Below are 16,764 nucleotides of genomic sequence, written 5' to 3'. Positions count from 1 at the left end.
AAGTAAAAACAAATCCAAGAACTGGGGGAGGTTTCAAAAGATACAACTTGTGTAATTGGAATACCAAAAGGAGAAGAAAGAGAACAGAGCAGAATAAATTTTCAAGTAACAACGCCTAAGAAATTTCTGAAATTAATGACAGCAACCTTGATCTAAGAAGCTCGGAGAACACCAAGCAGGGAAATACACACACACACACAGACACACACACCCTAGGCATATCCTATTCAAACTGTAGGAAACCAAAGACAAAGAGAAAATCTAACAATAAGAGAAACTTAACAATAAAAACACCTCTAGAGGAACAAAAAATATAAATTACATTTGACTTTTCATAGGAACCCATGAAAACAGGAAAAGAGTAAAGTGAAATATTTTAATTGTTAAAAGAAAAAAATCACCAATATATATCCAGCAAAATTATCCTTCAGAAATGAACTAGCAATTACTCTACCCAGTAAAGCTCTCATTCAGATTTGACAGAGAAATCAAGTTTTACAGAAAGCAAAAGTTAAGAAAAGTCAGCACTATCAGACCAGTTTTGCAACAAATGCTAAAAGAACTTCTCTAGGCAGGAAACACAGAGAAGAAAAAGACCCAACAAAAACAAACCCAAAAACAATTAAGAAAACGGTAATAATAGGAACATACATATGGATAATTAAACATAAATACATTAAATGCTCCAACTAAAAGACACAGACTGGTTAAATGGATACAAAAACAAGACCCATATACATGTTGTCTATAACAGACCCACTTCAGACCTAAGGACACAAGTTGAATCTGAAAGGATGGAAAATTATATTCCATGCAAATGGAAATAAAAAGAAAGCAGGAGTAGTAACTCATATCAGATAAAACAGACTTTAAAATAAAAACTGTTACAAGAGACCAGGAAGGACACAACATAATGATTAAGGGATCAATCCAAGAAGATATAACAATTATAAATATGCACTCAACATAGGAACACCTTGATACATAAAGCAAATGCTAACAGCCATAAAAGGGGAAATCTACAGCAAAACCATAATACCTGGAGATTGTAACACTCCACTTACACTAATGGATAGATCATCCAAACAGAAAATTAATATGAAAACATAGGCCTTAAATGACACATTAGACCAAATAGACTTAATTTATAGGGCATTCCATCCAAAAGCGGCAGAATACACTTTATTCTCAAGTGCACACAGAACATTCTCCAGGATAGATCACATCTTGGGCCACAAGTCAAGCCTTGGTAATTTTAAGAAAATTGAAATTTCATCAAGCATCCTTTCTGACCACAATGCTATGAGATTAGAAATGCATTACAGGGAGAGAAAAAAAAAAAACTGTAAAAAACCACAAACACATGGAAGCTAAAAATTATGCTACTAAATAACCGAGAGATCATTTAAGAAATCAAAGAGGAAATTAAAAAATACCTAGAAACAAATGACAAAGAAAACATGACAACCTGGGACTTCCCTAGTGGCCCAGGGAAGAATCTACCTTCCAGTGTTGGGGGTGCAGGTTTGATCCTTGGTTGGAGAACTAAGATCCAGTATGCTGTAGGGCAACTGCAACTAAGCCTGCATGCCACAGCTAAGACCTGATGCAGCCAAACAAATAAATAAATATTTTTTAAAAAGACACCCAAAACCTATCGGATGCAGCAAAAGCAGTTCTTAAGTGAAATTTCTAGTGATACAATCCTACCTCAATAAACAAGAAAAATCCAAACAGTCTAACCTTACACCTAAAGAAACTCAAGAACAAACAAAACTCAGTTAGTAGAAGGAGAGAAATCATAAAGATAAGAACAGAAATAAATGAAATAGAAATGAAAAAAACAACAGTAAAGATCAATAAAACTAAAAGCTGGTTCTTTCAGAAGATAAACAAAACCAATAAAACTTTAGCCAGATTCATCAAGAAAAAAAAGGGGAGAGGACTCAAATCAATAAAGCTAGAAATGAAAAAGGAGAAGTTACAACTGACACTGCAGAAATACAAAAGGTCATAAGAGACTATTACAAGCAACTATATGCTAATAAAATGGACAAAATGGACAAATTCTTAGAAAAGCACAACCCTTTAAGACTGAACCAGGAAGAAATAGAAAATATTAACAGATCAATCACAAGTACTGAAATTAAAACTGTGACTAAAAACCTTTAAATAATAAAATGCCCAGAGCCAGATGACTTAACAGACAAATTCCATCAAATGTTTACAGAAGAGCTAACAACATCTATTCTTCTCAAACTCTTCCAAAAAACTACAGAGGGAGGAACACTCCCAAACTCAAACTATGAGGCCACCATCACCTGATACCAAAACCAGACAAAGATGCCACAAAAACAATATTACAATCCAACATCGCTGATGAACATAGAATGCAAAAATCTTCAGCATAATACTAGCAAACCAATAGCAACAACACATTAAAAGGATCATATAACTCACTGGAAAAAACTCTGATGCTGGGGAATGTTGGGGGTGGGAGGAGAAGGGGATGACCGAGAATGAGATGGCTGGATGGCATCACCGACTCTGTGGACATGAGTTTGAGTGAACTCCAGGAGTTGGTGATGGACAGGGAGGCCTGGCGTGCTGTGATTCATGGGGTCGCGGAGAGTCGGACACGACTGAGCAACTGAACTGAACTGAACTGATACCATGATCAAGTGGTATTTACTCCAGGGATACAAGGATTTGTCAATATACGCAAATCAATCAGTGTGATACACCATATTAACAAACTGAAGAATAAAAACCATATGATCATTTCAAAAGATGCAGGAAAACTTTTTGACAAAATTCAATTTCCATTTATGATTAAAAAATAAACCCTCCAGAAAGTGGGCCTAGAGGGAACCTACCTCAACATAATTGGTAGGTTGTCCTACCTCATGTAGGACAAACCCACAGCAAAAATTTTCAACGGTGAAAAGCTGAAACCATTTCCTCTAAGATCAGGAATAAGACGAGGGTGCCCACTCTCACCACTATTATTCAACATAGTTTTGGAACTCCTAGCCATGGCAATCAGAGGAAAAAAAGAAATAAAGGGAATCCAGATTGGCAAAGAAACAGTAAAACTGTCACTGTTTTCAGATGACATGATACTATACATAAAAAATCCTAAAAGATGCTACCAGAAAACTACTAGAGTGAATCAATGAATTTAGTAAAGTTGCAAATTTAGTAAAGATACAAAATTAATACACAGAAATACATTTTGCATTCTTAAAGCTAACAACAAAAGATCAGAAAGAGAAACTAAGGAAATGATCCCATTTACAACTGCAACAAAAAAATAAAATACCTAGGAGTAACCTACCTAAGGAGGCAAGAGACCTATATGTAGAAATTGATAAGATACTGATGAAAGAAATAAAAGACAACATAAACAGATCCAGAGATATGCCATGTTTTTGAATTGGAAGAATAAATATTGTGAAAATGGCTATACTAATCAAAGCAATCTACAAATGCAATACAACCCCTATAAAATTGCCAATGGTACTTTTCACAAAACCAGCACAAATGATTTTACAATTTGCATGGAAACAAAAAATGACCTAGAATAGCAAAAGCAATCTTGAGGGGAAAAAAAATGAAAAAATGAAGCTGGAGTAATCAAATCAACGTCTCTGACTTCAGACTATACTACATGGCTACAGTGATCAAGACAGTATAGCAATGGCACAAAAATAGAAATAAAGATAAATGGAACAGGATATAAGCCCAGATATAAACCCTCACACTTCAACATAATAAAGGCCATATATGGTCATTTAATCTATGACAAAGCAGGCAAGAATATATAATGGAGGAAAGATGGTCTCTTCAATAAGTTTTGCTGGAAAAAAAATAGACAGCTACATGTAAAAGAATGAAATTAGAACACTCCCTAGAACTATATACAAAAATAAACTCAAAATGGATTAAAGATCTAAATGTAAAGCCATCCCTGTATACGAGACAGCAAAAGAGATACAGATGTATAAAACAGTCTTTTGGACTCTGTGGGAGAGGGCGAGGGTTGGATGATTTGGAAGAATGGCATTGAAACATGTATATTATCATATGTGAAATGAATGGCCAGTCCAGGTTCGATGCACGATACAGGATGCTCGGGGCTGGTGTACTGGGATGAACTAGAGGGATGGGATGGGAAAGAAGGTGGGAGTGGGGTTCAAGATGGGGAACACATGTACACCTGGGGCAGATTCATGTCAATGTATGGCAAAACCAATACAATAATGTAAAGTAATTAGCCTCCAATTAAAATAAATAAATTATTAAATAAATAAATAAGGCCAGATACTATAAAACTCTTACAGGAAAACATAGGCAGAACACTGACATATATTGCAGCAAGATCTTATTTGAGGATTCCCTGGATAAGGAAATGGCAACCAATTCCAGTTCTCTTGCCTGGAGAATCCCATAGATGGAGAATCCTGGTGCAGGCTATAGTCCATGGGGTCGCCAAGAGTCGGATACGACTGAGTGACTTCACTTTCTTTTCTTTCTTTCTTTTCTAGAGTAATGAGAATAAAAGCAAATAGAAACAAATGGGATCTAATTAAACTTAAAAGCTTTTGCACAGCAAAGGAAATCATAAATTAGATGAAAAGACAATCCTCAGAATTGAGAAAATATCTGCAAATGAAGCAAATGACAAAAGACTAATCTCCAAAATATACACACATCTCATGCAGTTCACTATCAAAAAACAACCCAATCACCTCCAGTCCTGTCTCAGCGACTGTTAGCAGATCATGAGCCATCTGCTCCTCTGGGGCTGGCGGTAGGATAAAACTCTCACCACAGGACAGAGTGCATCAAGCACCATGGGACAGAGTTGGTCAGCCAACTCTGAGGATGCCCAGGAATTCAGTGACGTGGAGAGGACCAGTGAGACCCTGATCAAGAACTTCCACCAGTATTTGGTGGAGGGTGGGAAGGAGTCGCTGAACACCTCCAAGTTAAGGGTCCTGATCACCCAGCAGCTGCCCCACCTCATGCTGAGCAACTGTGGGCTGGAAGAGAAAATTGCCAACTTGGGCAACTGTAACAACTCTAAACTGGAGTTTGGGAGTTTTTGGGAGCTGCTTGGAGAAGCAGCCAAGAGTGTGAAGCTGGAAAACACTGTCCAGGGGAGTTGAAAACCTTCCCCTGGAATTCTGGGTGGGTTGGGTGGGATGCTGGGGAAAAGGTACCTTAGACCTTTGTCCTGTGGGTTTGGAAATAAGAATGCTCTTTCCACCCCACTCCCAAAAATAACCCTGTCAGTAAATGAGTGGAAGACCTAAATAAACATATCTCCAAATAAGACATACAGATGGCCAACAAACACATGAAAATATGCTCAGCATCATTAATTTTTAGGGAAATGCAAATCAAAACTACAATGCGGTATCACCTCACACTGGTCAGAATGGCCATTATCACAAAATCTACTAACAATAAATGCTGGAGAGGGTGTGGAGAAAAGGGAACCCCTCTTACACTATTGGTGGGAATGTAAATTGATACAGTCACTATGGAGAACAGTGTAGAAGTTCCTTCAGTTCAGTTCAGTTCAGTCGCTCAGTCGTGTCCGACTCTCCGCGACCCCGTGAATCACAGCACGCCAGGCCTCCCTGTCCATCACCAACTCCCGGATCTCACTCAAACTCATGTCCACAGAGTCGGTGATGCCATCCAGCCATCTCATTCTCCATCGTCCCCTTCTCCTCCCACCCCCAACCTTTCCCAGCATCAGAGTCTTTTCCAGTGAGTCAACTCGTCGCATGAGGTGGCCAAAGTATTGAAGTTTCAGCTTCAGTATCAGTCCCTCCAATGAACACCCAGGATTGATCTCCCTTAGAATGGACTGGTTGGATCTCCTTGCAGTACAAGGGACTCTCAAGAGTCTTCTCCAACACCACAGTTCAAAAGCATCAATTCTTTGGCGATCAGCTTTCTTTACAGTCTAACTCTCACATCCATACATGACCACGGGAAAAACCATTGCCTTGACTAGACGGACCTTGGTTCGCAAAGTAATGTCTCTGCTTTTTAATATATTACCAAGGTTGGTCATAACTTTCCTTCCAAGGAGTAAGTGTCTTTTAATTTCATGGCTGCAATCAGCATCTGCAGTGATTTTGGAGCCCAAAAAAATAAAGTCTGACACTGTTTCCACTGTTTTTCCATCTATTTCCCATGAAGTGATGGGACCAGATGCCATGATCTTTATTTTCTGAATGTTGAGCTTCAAGTCAACCTTTTCACTCTCCTCTTTCACTTTCATCAAGAGGTTTTTGAGTTCCTCTTCACTTTCTGCCATAAGGGTAGTGTCATCTGCATATCTGAGATTATTGATATTTCTCCCAGCAATCTTGATTCCAGCTTGTGCTTCTTTCAGCCCAGCGTTCCTCATGATGTACTCTGCATATAAGTTAAATAAGCAAGCTGACAATATATAGCCTTGACGCACTCCTTTTCCTGTTTGGAACCAGTCTGTTGTTCCATGTACAGTTCTGACTGTTGCTTCCTGACCTGCATACAGGTTTTGAGAAGTTCCTTAAAAAACTAAAAATAGAACTACCATGTGACCCAACAATCCTACTGCTGGGCATACATCCAGAGAAAATTGTAATTCAAAAAGACACATGCACCCCAATGTTCATCGCAGCACGATATACAATAGCCAGGACATGGAAACAACCTAAATGCCCATCAACAGAGGAATGGATAAAGAAAATGTGGTACATATGTAGAATGGAATCTTACTCAGTTATAAAAAGGGACAAAATCACATCATTGGTAGAAATATGGATAGAACTAGAGACTGTCATACAGAGTGAAGTAAGTCAGAAAGAGAAAAATGAATGCCGTATATTAAAGTATATATGTGCAATTTGAAAAATTGGTGTAGACGATCTCACAAAGCAGAAATATAGACATAGACATACAGAACAAACACACAGAAACGAAGGGGAAAGGAGGGGTGGGATGAATTGGGAGATTGGGATTGACACATATACACTATCGATACTATGCTGAAAATAGGTAACTAAAGAGAACCTACTGTATAGCACAGGGAACTCTATTTAATATTCTGTGGTAACCTAAACGGGATAGAAATTCAAAAGAGAGGATATATGTATATGTACAGCTGATTCACTTTGCTGTACAGTAGAAACTAGCACAACATTGTAAAGCAACTATACTCCAAAAAGATTTTTTTTAATGAAGAAAAATAAAGGCTGTCTCAGACAAGCAACAAGTAAAATAATTCTGTCCTGCAAGAAATGGTAATTTTCCTTCTGCCTAAAGAAAATCTTTGAGATCAGAAGCTTGCTGCTGCTGCTAAGTCACTTCAGTCGTGTCCGACTCTGTGTGACCCCATAGACGGCAGCCCACCAGGCTCCCCTGTCCCTGGGATTCTCCAGGCAGGAACACTGGAGTGGGTTACCATTTCCTTCTCCAATGTGTGAAAGTGAAAAGGGAAAGTGAAGTTGCTCAGTCATGTCCGACCCTTAGTGACCCCATGGACCACAGCCTACCAGCCTCCTCCATCCATGGGATTTTCCAGGCAAGAGTACTGGAGTGTGGTGCCATTGCCTTCTCCAATCAGAAGCTTACCTCTACACAAAGAAGGGAAGAGCATCATAAAAAGAATAAATGAAGCTAAAATAAATTTTTCTCTCAAATGATCTAATATATATCTTTCTGCTTAAAGTTATAAGAGAAGGCAATGGCGACCCACTCCAGTACTCTTGCCTGGAAAATCCCATGGACAGAGGAGCCTGGTAGGCTGCAGTCCATGGGGTCGCTAAGAGTCAGACACAACTGAGCGACTTCACTTTCACTTTTCACTTTCATGCTTTGGGGAAGGAAATGGCAACCCACTCCAGTGTTCTTGCCTGGAGAATCCCAGGGACAGGGGAGCCTGGTGGGCTACCGTCTATGGGGTCGCACAGAGTTGGACATGACTGAAGCACCTTAGCAGCAGCAGCAGCTTAAAGTTATAATAGTAATAATGAATTGTGTGGTTACAGCATATAGATAAAAAATATCCCAGGGGATGGAAGGGAGGAATTATGAATACATTGTCATAAGGTGTCTGTACTATACCAGAAATGCAATATTGTTATCTGAAGGCATGCTTATAGCAGTTAAAAATGAATATTTTAAACTGTAAGGCAACCACTAAAAATTTCTTAAAGACATATAATTGCTATACTAATAGAGGAGATAAAAACTGAATTCTAAAAAAAACAAAAGAAACTGAATTTTATAAAATTTTCAATTAAAATCAGATAAGGCAGAAAAAGAAACCTCTGGTAATAAGCAAAGTTACAAATGTAGGTAATATTAGCTCACAGATATTAATAATTATTTTAATGTGAATGGTCTAAATGCAACAATTAAAAGACGGTGATTGCCATACCAGATACAAAACAAGACCCAACTATATACTGCCTACCAAAAAAGATACTTTATAAACAAAAATAATAGGATAAAAACAAAGGGATAAAAAAGATACACCTTTAATCAAAAGAAAGTAAGTATGAGTAGCTTAATGAATTTGAAACCAAGTAGATTTCAGAACAAGGAAAAATATCAGGGATAAAAACAGGCACTGCATAATAATAAAGGGATCAATGTTCTAAGAAGATATAACATTCCTAAACATGTGTGTACCTATAATAAAACATCAAAATATATGAGGCAAAACTCAATAAAATTGAAAGGATAATAAAAGAAAACCCTACTATAGTTGGAGACTTCAGCCCCTACCTCCCCCTTCAATAATTGCAAGATTGAGTAGGCAGAAAAATCAGTAAGAATATAGTTGACTTGAATAGTAATGTCAATCAACAATCTAATTGACATCTGTAAAAAAACTCTAACAATGGCAAAATACACATTTTTCTCAAGCTTATAAAAACATTCACCATGAAAGACCACATTCTGGGTCATAATACACACCTTAACAAATTTAAAAGAATAAAAGTCATACAAAGTATGTTATCAGACCACAGTGGAATTATACTAGAAATAAGTAACAAAGGTAGCTGGAAAAATCCTCAAATATTTGGAAATTGAAACAATAGATTTTAAATACCACATGGGTCACATAATGGTCCCAAGAGAAATTTCAAAATATTTTCAAAGTTGTATTTTCATTTTTACCATCTGAGCCACCTGCAAAGCCCCCCATTTTTACCATCTGAGAGGCTTCCCACGTGGCTCAGATGGTAAAAATGAAAATACAACTTAGCAAAATTTTCAAGAGGCAGCAAAACCAGGGTTTAAAAAGAAATTTATACCATTACATGCATACATTAGAAAAGAAACAAGATAAAAATGCAATAACCTAAGCTTTCACCTTAGGAAACTGTAGATATAAGAGCAATTTATGCCTACAGAAAGCATAATTAAATAATAAAAATGAGAGCAGAAATCAATGAAATTAAAAACTGGAAAATAGATTTAAAAATCAACAAAACCAAAACCTGGTTCTTAGAAAAAAAAAAAATGTTTAATTCTTAAACCTCTAGCCAAGTTAACCAAGAAAAAAAAAATACACAGGTTACCATTACTAGGAATGAAAGAGGGGTCATCCCTACTGTTCTCTGGACATAAAAGGATAAATAGGAAAATTATGAACAATTCTGTGTCCACAAATTTGATGGTTAAGATGAAATGGACCACCTACTGTTCTCTGGACATAAAAGGATAAATAGGAAAATTATGAACAATTCTGTGTCCACAAATTTAATGGTTAAGATGAAATGGACCAATTCTCTGAAACACATAAACTACCAAAACTCACACAAGTAGAAATAGATACAAACTTGTTTAGATGAGTCATTAAAGCAAATGAATGAATAAAATAGTCTTAAAAAAAAAAAAAAGAAGAAGTCACCAGGTCCAGATGGTTTACTGAAAAATTCTACCAAGCATTTAAGGAAAAAATTATACCAACATTTCCCAGAGGGAAGGAACACTTCCTAACCCATTCTATGAGGCCATCATTTCCCTAATACCAAGATGACATTATGTAAAATGAAAACTATGGACCAGATGACATTCAGTTCAGTTCAGTCGCTCAGTAGTGTCCGACTCTTCGCAACCCCATGGACTGCAGCACACCAGACTTCCCTGTCCATCAGCAACTCCCAGAGCTTGCTCAAACTCATGTCCATTGAATCAGTGATGCCATCCAACTATCTCATCCTCTGTCATCCCCTTTTCTTCCCACCTTCAATCTTTCCCAGCATCAGGTTCTTTTCCAATGAGTCAGTTCTTCACATCAGGTGGCCAAAGTATTGCAGTTTCAGCTTCAGCATCAGTCCCTCCAATGAACACCCAGGATTGATCTCCCTTAGAATGGACTGGTTGGATCTCCTTGCAGTCCAAGGGACTCTCAAGAGTCTTCTCCAACACCACAGTTCAAAAGCATCAATTCTTCAGGGATCAGTTTTTTTTTTTTATAGTCCAACTCTCACATCCATACATGACTACTGGAAAAACAACAGCTTTTACTAGACAGACCTTTGTTGGCAGAGTAATGTCTCTGCTTTTTAATATGCTGTCTAGGTTAGTCATAGCGTTTCCTCCAAAGAGCAAGCGTCTTTTAATTTCACAGAAATTAACAGGATAGCAAAACAAACTAGTATCTCACTAACATATATGCAAAAATCCTCAACAAAATATTAGCAAATCAAAAAATAACTACACACACTACAGCCAAGTGGGATTTATTACAGGTGTGCAAGGCTGGGTTCAATATTTTTTAAAAAATAAGTCAACCCACCACATGACCCTGGAGCATCTCATAGTGCCAGAATACTTACAAATGCTCAAAAAAAAAAGCACCCCACAGTCACAACAATGAACTGAAACAATCTGAACAACAAAATAAAGTAGTACTGGTTTGTCATCCCAATTATAATATAAATATTTATGAATCTACACTGATACAAATAAAGGATTTAATAAAGGGGGGACAGTTCACCTACCAAGGAGAAGAATTCCAAAGTGTTTATGTAGATACACAACCCTTAAGAAAGTGGAGCACTCAAGTATTTGTTACTCATAGTGACATTCATCCAAAGAGGACAATATGAAAAAATATGGAAAAGAGATTAACTTTACAATGGAAAAAACTGACAAATACTCCTTCAGCCAGCTGATCAAGGTCAACATAAACAGTGAGAAGCCATGTTAACAGCATGTACTTATGGTATAATGTGATGAGAAAGACAATTTACCTCCATGATCTTCTTCCCAAAAACACACTACCCCAGTATCATCATGAAAAAAACATCAGACACACCCAAACTGATGGACATTCTACAAAATACCTCACCAGGGACCCTAAAAACTGGCAAGGTCATAAAAAATAAGCAAAGTCTGAAAAATCATGAAAACCTTCAGGAGTCTAAGGAGACGTGGCATCTAAATGTAATGTGGTATCCTGGAAGGGATCTTAGAAGAGATGATGGACATTAGAGGAAAACTGAGGAAATCTGAATAAAGTATGGAATTTAATTAATGATCATATATGCATACTGGCTTATTGAGGTCGCTAAGAGTCGGACACGGCTGAGCAACTTTACTTTCACTTTTCACTTTCACACACTGGAGAAGGAAATGACAACCCACTCCAGTGTTCTTGCCTGGAGAATCCAAGGGACGGAGGAGCCTGGAAGGAGGCCGTCTATGGGGTCACACAGAGTCGGACACAAGTGAAGTGACTTAGCAGCAGCAGCAGCAGTACCATCTTAATGTAAGATGCTAATAGGTGAAACTGGACATGGGGTATATGAAAACTTTCTGCACTATCTTTTCAGCAATTCTATAAATCTATAACTGCTCAAAAATTACACACTTACCTTAAAAATGATCATTAATGTTTTAAAATTACCATAGCATATCCAAAGATTTTTCAGGGTGAGTGACACAGGCAGAATTCTAATGTCCATACACACAAATCAGTTCAGTTCAGTTCAGTTCAGTTCAGTCGCTCAGTCATGTCCGACTCTCCGCGACCCCATGAATCACAGCACGCCAGGCCTCCCTGTCCATCACCAACTCCCGGAGTTCACTCAAACTCATGTCCACAGAGTCGGTGACACCATCCAGCCATCTCATTCTCGGTCGTCCCCTTCTCCTCCCGCCCCCAACCTTTCCCAGCATCAGAGTCTTTTCCAGTGAGTCAACTCGTCACATGAGGTGGCCAAAGTATTGCAGCCTCAGCCTTAGCATAAGTCCTTCCAATGAACAGCCAGGATCAATTTCCCTTAGAATGGACTGGTTGGATCTCCTTGCAGTACAAGGGACTCTCAAGAGTCTTCTCCAACACCACAGTTCAAAAGCATCAATTCTTCGGCGATCAGCTTTCTTCACAGTCCAACTCTCACATCCATACATGACCACGGGAAAGACCATTGCCTTGACTAGACAGACCTTGGTTGGCAAAGTAATGTCTCTGCTTTTTAATATATTACCAAGGTTGGTCATAACTTTCCTTCCAAGGAGTAAGTGTCTTTTAATTTCATGGCTGCAATCAGCATCTGCAGTGATTTTGGAGCCCAAAAAAATAAAGTCTGACACTGTTTCCACTGTTTACCCATCTATTTCCCATGAAGTGATGGGACCAGATGCCATGATCTTCGTTTTCTGAATGTTGAGCTTCAAGCCAACCTTTTCACTCTCCTCTTTCACTTTCATCAAGAGGCTTTTGAGTTCCTCTTCACTTTCTGCCATAAGGGTAGTGTCATCTGCATATCTGAGATTATTGATATTTCTCCCAGCAATCTTGATACCAGCTTGTGCTTCTTCCAGCCCAGCGTTCCTCATAATGTACTCTGCATATAAGTTAAATAAGCAAGGTGACAATATACAGCCTTGACGTACTCCTTTTCCTATTTGGAACCAGTCGGTTGTTCCATGTCCAGTTCTGACTGTTGCTTCCTGACCTGCATACAGGTTTCTCAAGAGGCAGGTCAGGTGGTCTCATCTGTCCAATTGGGTAATTGGTCTATCAACCCCACCTTGATAGATTCTGCTTCACTGACTGTCCTTATTTCTAAGAAAATAGGTCAATTCAACTTGCAGACATCCCAGCCAGGCTTCAAATCCTTGTGTGTACCTTGCACACACAAGTACACACACTTATATTCAACTGATTGACAGATGATTAAGTGATCATTATCTGGTTATGAAAATTTGAACTAGAAAGATAAACAGCAAAACTTGACTATTTTGTTCTGCCTTTGAATTGCACTGCTTTGGGCCAACCACTGTTACAATATAGGCTTGGTTAGTATATTCCTTCCTTCCTTTTCTTTGCCATTTAATGGTGAGAAGGCAGCCAAAGCAAGGAAGAGAAAAGAGAAGCTTCAGGAGAAGGAAAATCCAGAAGTAGAGTCCAAGCCCCTAATTTACTAACTTGGCTATAGGAGCTTCATTGTCTCTTTCTTATCTTCTGACTTTTAAGTAACAACCCTATATTTCATCACAAATTTCCTTCTGTCTCAGCTTCAGGCTTTACAGATGACTGGCACTTTTAAATTGTGAGAACAGTTTACCTTGCTGGCTGAGCAGCCTCTCAAAAATCATTTTATTAGGGGGAAAAAATCAGGGCCAGCAGCTCAGTGAGTTCTCTCTTGGCAGCGTATCTTTTTATTTCTTGAATTTCATTGTGACTTGTTTGCCTTGTCCCTCTGCCATCGTCTAGTCTAGCATCCTAATAACAGCCTATAACTTGTAATTTGGATTTTCAAAGCTGTATTTTTCAGTCATGTTCTTTCTGTCTAAATAAAAGACACCATTTCAATGTCAGGCGGCGGGACAATGAGAGAAAACCTGTGCAGGCACACGTGTTTTTCATACACACATGTGCACATGCATTCATACACACATGCATGCATGTTTTCAGGTCAAAGTCTTGCCTAATTCTAGCTCAAATATTTTATTTTTCTCTTTCCTCTGTTTCTGAGTACGTAAGTTCCAGGTTGTAAGGGAAGTTTTGGGTTTGGGGGTTTTTTATTATTATTATTATTATTCTGTATAGAGTTTGAACCATTATATTTTCAAATCAGTGTTGAACAGTCTCCTACCAAAGACAGAGATCCTTGTAAATAAAAGCATTCTGACATTCAGGAACATTTAATTTAAGTACCCTACATCTTGTATTTGGAGAAGGAAATGGCAATCCACTCCAGTACTCTTGCCTGGAAAATCCCATGGGCGGAGAAGCCTGGCAGGCTTTATGGTCGCAAAGAGTCGGACACGACTGAGCGACTTCACTTTAACCCTTTAACCACCCAGTTGCTGCTTTCCACAAATGTCCCCACCTCTTAAAACACCTCCAAGGGAAAGGTGGTGTATCTTTCCAGCTGTTGAAATTCTAGAGCTATAAGTGACTAAAAGTAATGAGGCCAACATTTCATTTTAAATATAAATAATAATTTGTGAAAATAATAAATTAACATTATTAGCAAACACATTCCACAGTATAAATTATCTTATCCCTTAAGTTTGTGACTCTGCTCAAATTTAGATAATTACAGGAGGCAATAGAATCGACAAGATTCCTACTAAGCATGGAGTTACACTATTTTTAATGTATGAGGATTATGTACCAGGATTATGTTCCTGTAAAGTAGCAAAATAAAATCCCATTAAAAGTAGAAAATATATGAGCCAAAGATAACTAATCACAAGAAACTAACAAAAAGCCATTAATAATATTGGAACACAATTGTGTTCATGCCAGAGGTAGACCAGTACTTTTGGCTCTGAGCTTGCCAACTGCCAATAGGAATATGGATGCAATTTCAAGTTTCACGGAATGTACAAGAAAAAAAAACATTTGCTCACAAAACCCAACTGCTGCTGAGACCAGAAGACTACTGCCTCAGAGAGATCAGAGGTTAATTTTATTGATAAAAATATTCCTATGGGCAGATACAAACTATTAAATATAGGATGGATAAACAATGAAACCCTACTGTAAAGCACAGAGAACTATTAATATATTCAGTACTCTATGATAAACCATAATGGAAAAGAATACGTGTGTGTGTGTGTGTGTGTGTGTGTGTGTATAACTAAATCACTTTGCTGTACAGCAGAAATTAACACAACATTGTAAAGCAACTATCAGTTCAGTTCAGTTCAGTCGCTCAGTCATGTCTGACTCTCCGCGACAACCATGAATCACAGCACGCCAGGCCTCCCTGTCCATCACCAACTCCCGGAGTTCACTCAAACTCATGTCCACAGAGTTGGTGATGCCATCCAGCCATCTCATTCTCTTTCGTCCCCGTCTCCTCCCGCCCCCAACCTTTCCCAGCATCAGAGTCTTTTCCAGTGAGTCAACTCGTCACACGAGGCGGCCAAAGTATTGCAGTTTCAGCTTCAACATCAGTCCTTCCAATGAACACCCAGGATCGATCTCCTTTAGAATGGACTGGTTGGATCTCCTTGCAGTACAAGGGACTCTCAAGAGTCTTCTCCAACACCACAGTTCAAAAGCATCGATTCTTCAGCGATCAGCTTTCTTCACAGTCCAACTCTCACATCCATACATGACCACGGGAAAGACCATTGCCTTGACTAGACAGACCTTGGTTGGCAAAGTAATGTCTCTGCTTTTTAATATACTATCAAGGTTGGTCATAACTTTCCTTCCAAGGAGCAAGCGTCTTTTAATTTCATGGCTGCAATCAGCATCTGCAGTGATTTTGGAGCCCAAAAAAATAAAGTCTGACACTGTTTCCACTGTTTACCCATCTATTTCCCATGAAGTGATGGGACCAGATGCCATGATCTTTGTTTTCTCAATGTTGAGCTTCAAGCCAACCTTTTCACTCTCCTCTTTCACTTTCATCAAGAGGCTTTTGAGTTCCTCTTCACTTTCTGCCATAAGGGTAGTGTCATCTGCATATCTGAGATTATTGATATTTCTCCCAGCAATCTTGATTCCAGCTTGTGCTTCTTCCAGCCCAGCGTTCCTCATGATGTACTCTGCATATAAGTTAAATAAGCAAGTTGACAATATACAGCCTTGACGTACTCATTTTCCTATTTGGAACCAGTCTGTTGTTCCATGTACTGTTCTGACTGTTGCTTCCTGACCTGCATACAGGTTTCTCAAGAGGCAGGTCAGGTGGTCTGGTATTCCCATCTCTTTCAGAAAGCCTTTGACTGTGTGGATCACAATAAACTGTGGAAAAGCAACTATACTTTAATAAAATTTTTAAAATATATATCCTTTTGGTAAACACTGAAAAGTATCACAGAGCTATGATTTTGTTAAAAAAATTAATATTAACTAGGATTCTGTTGATTGCCTATATAATTGATTTGGGTACTCAGTTCTCTAGGTTGTCAATTAGTATATTTTAGATTTTCTAGCAGTGGTACCTAGCCAGGGGTGGGGTATGGCTTTGGAACCTAGGTAGGGCAACTACTAACTGTTATAATGATGGAAGGTGGGCACAATTTGCTGAGCAAGGTCTGGGGATTTTAACATACTACAATGCATAGGAAAGTCACATGCAATATAGAATTCTAAAATCCCAAATGACAGCTGCAGCCTCACTGAGATTTATGTCCATGTCTTTCAAAAAATCCTCCTACAGATATTGCTGCTCTTTTACAAGCTATTAAAAGGCACTGTATGTATGCCCAGCACTGGGATTGCTGGGTCATATGGCAGTTTTATTTCCAGTTTTTTTAGGAATCTCC

The 16,764-nt window shown here is 38.4% G+C and overlaps 1 pseudogene; it reads left to right on the top strand.

Moving 5' to 3' along the window:
* Window positions 1-4,856: 4,856 nt before the first annotated feature.
* LOC129535202 (protein S100-A14 pseudogene) lies at window positions 4,857-5,171 on the top strand (annotated as a pseudogene).
* The last annotated feature ends 11,593 nt before the right edge of the window (window positions 5,172-16,764 follow it).

Source organism: Moschus berezovskii, chromosome X (assembly GCF_049115385.1).
Source record: "Moschus berezovskii isolate FMDL1 chromosome X, NW_MosBer_1.0, whole genome shotgun sequence".
Classification (NCBI taxonomy): Eukaryota; Metazoa; Chordata; class Mammalia; order Artiodactyla; family Moschidae; genus Moschus; species Moschus berezovskii.
Note: the sequence above shows the minus strand (reverse complement) of the source record. Positions and strands in the feature narration are given on the sequence as shown.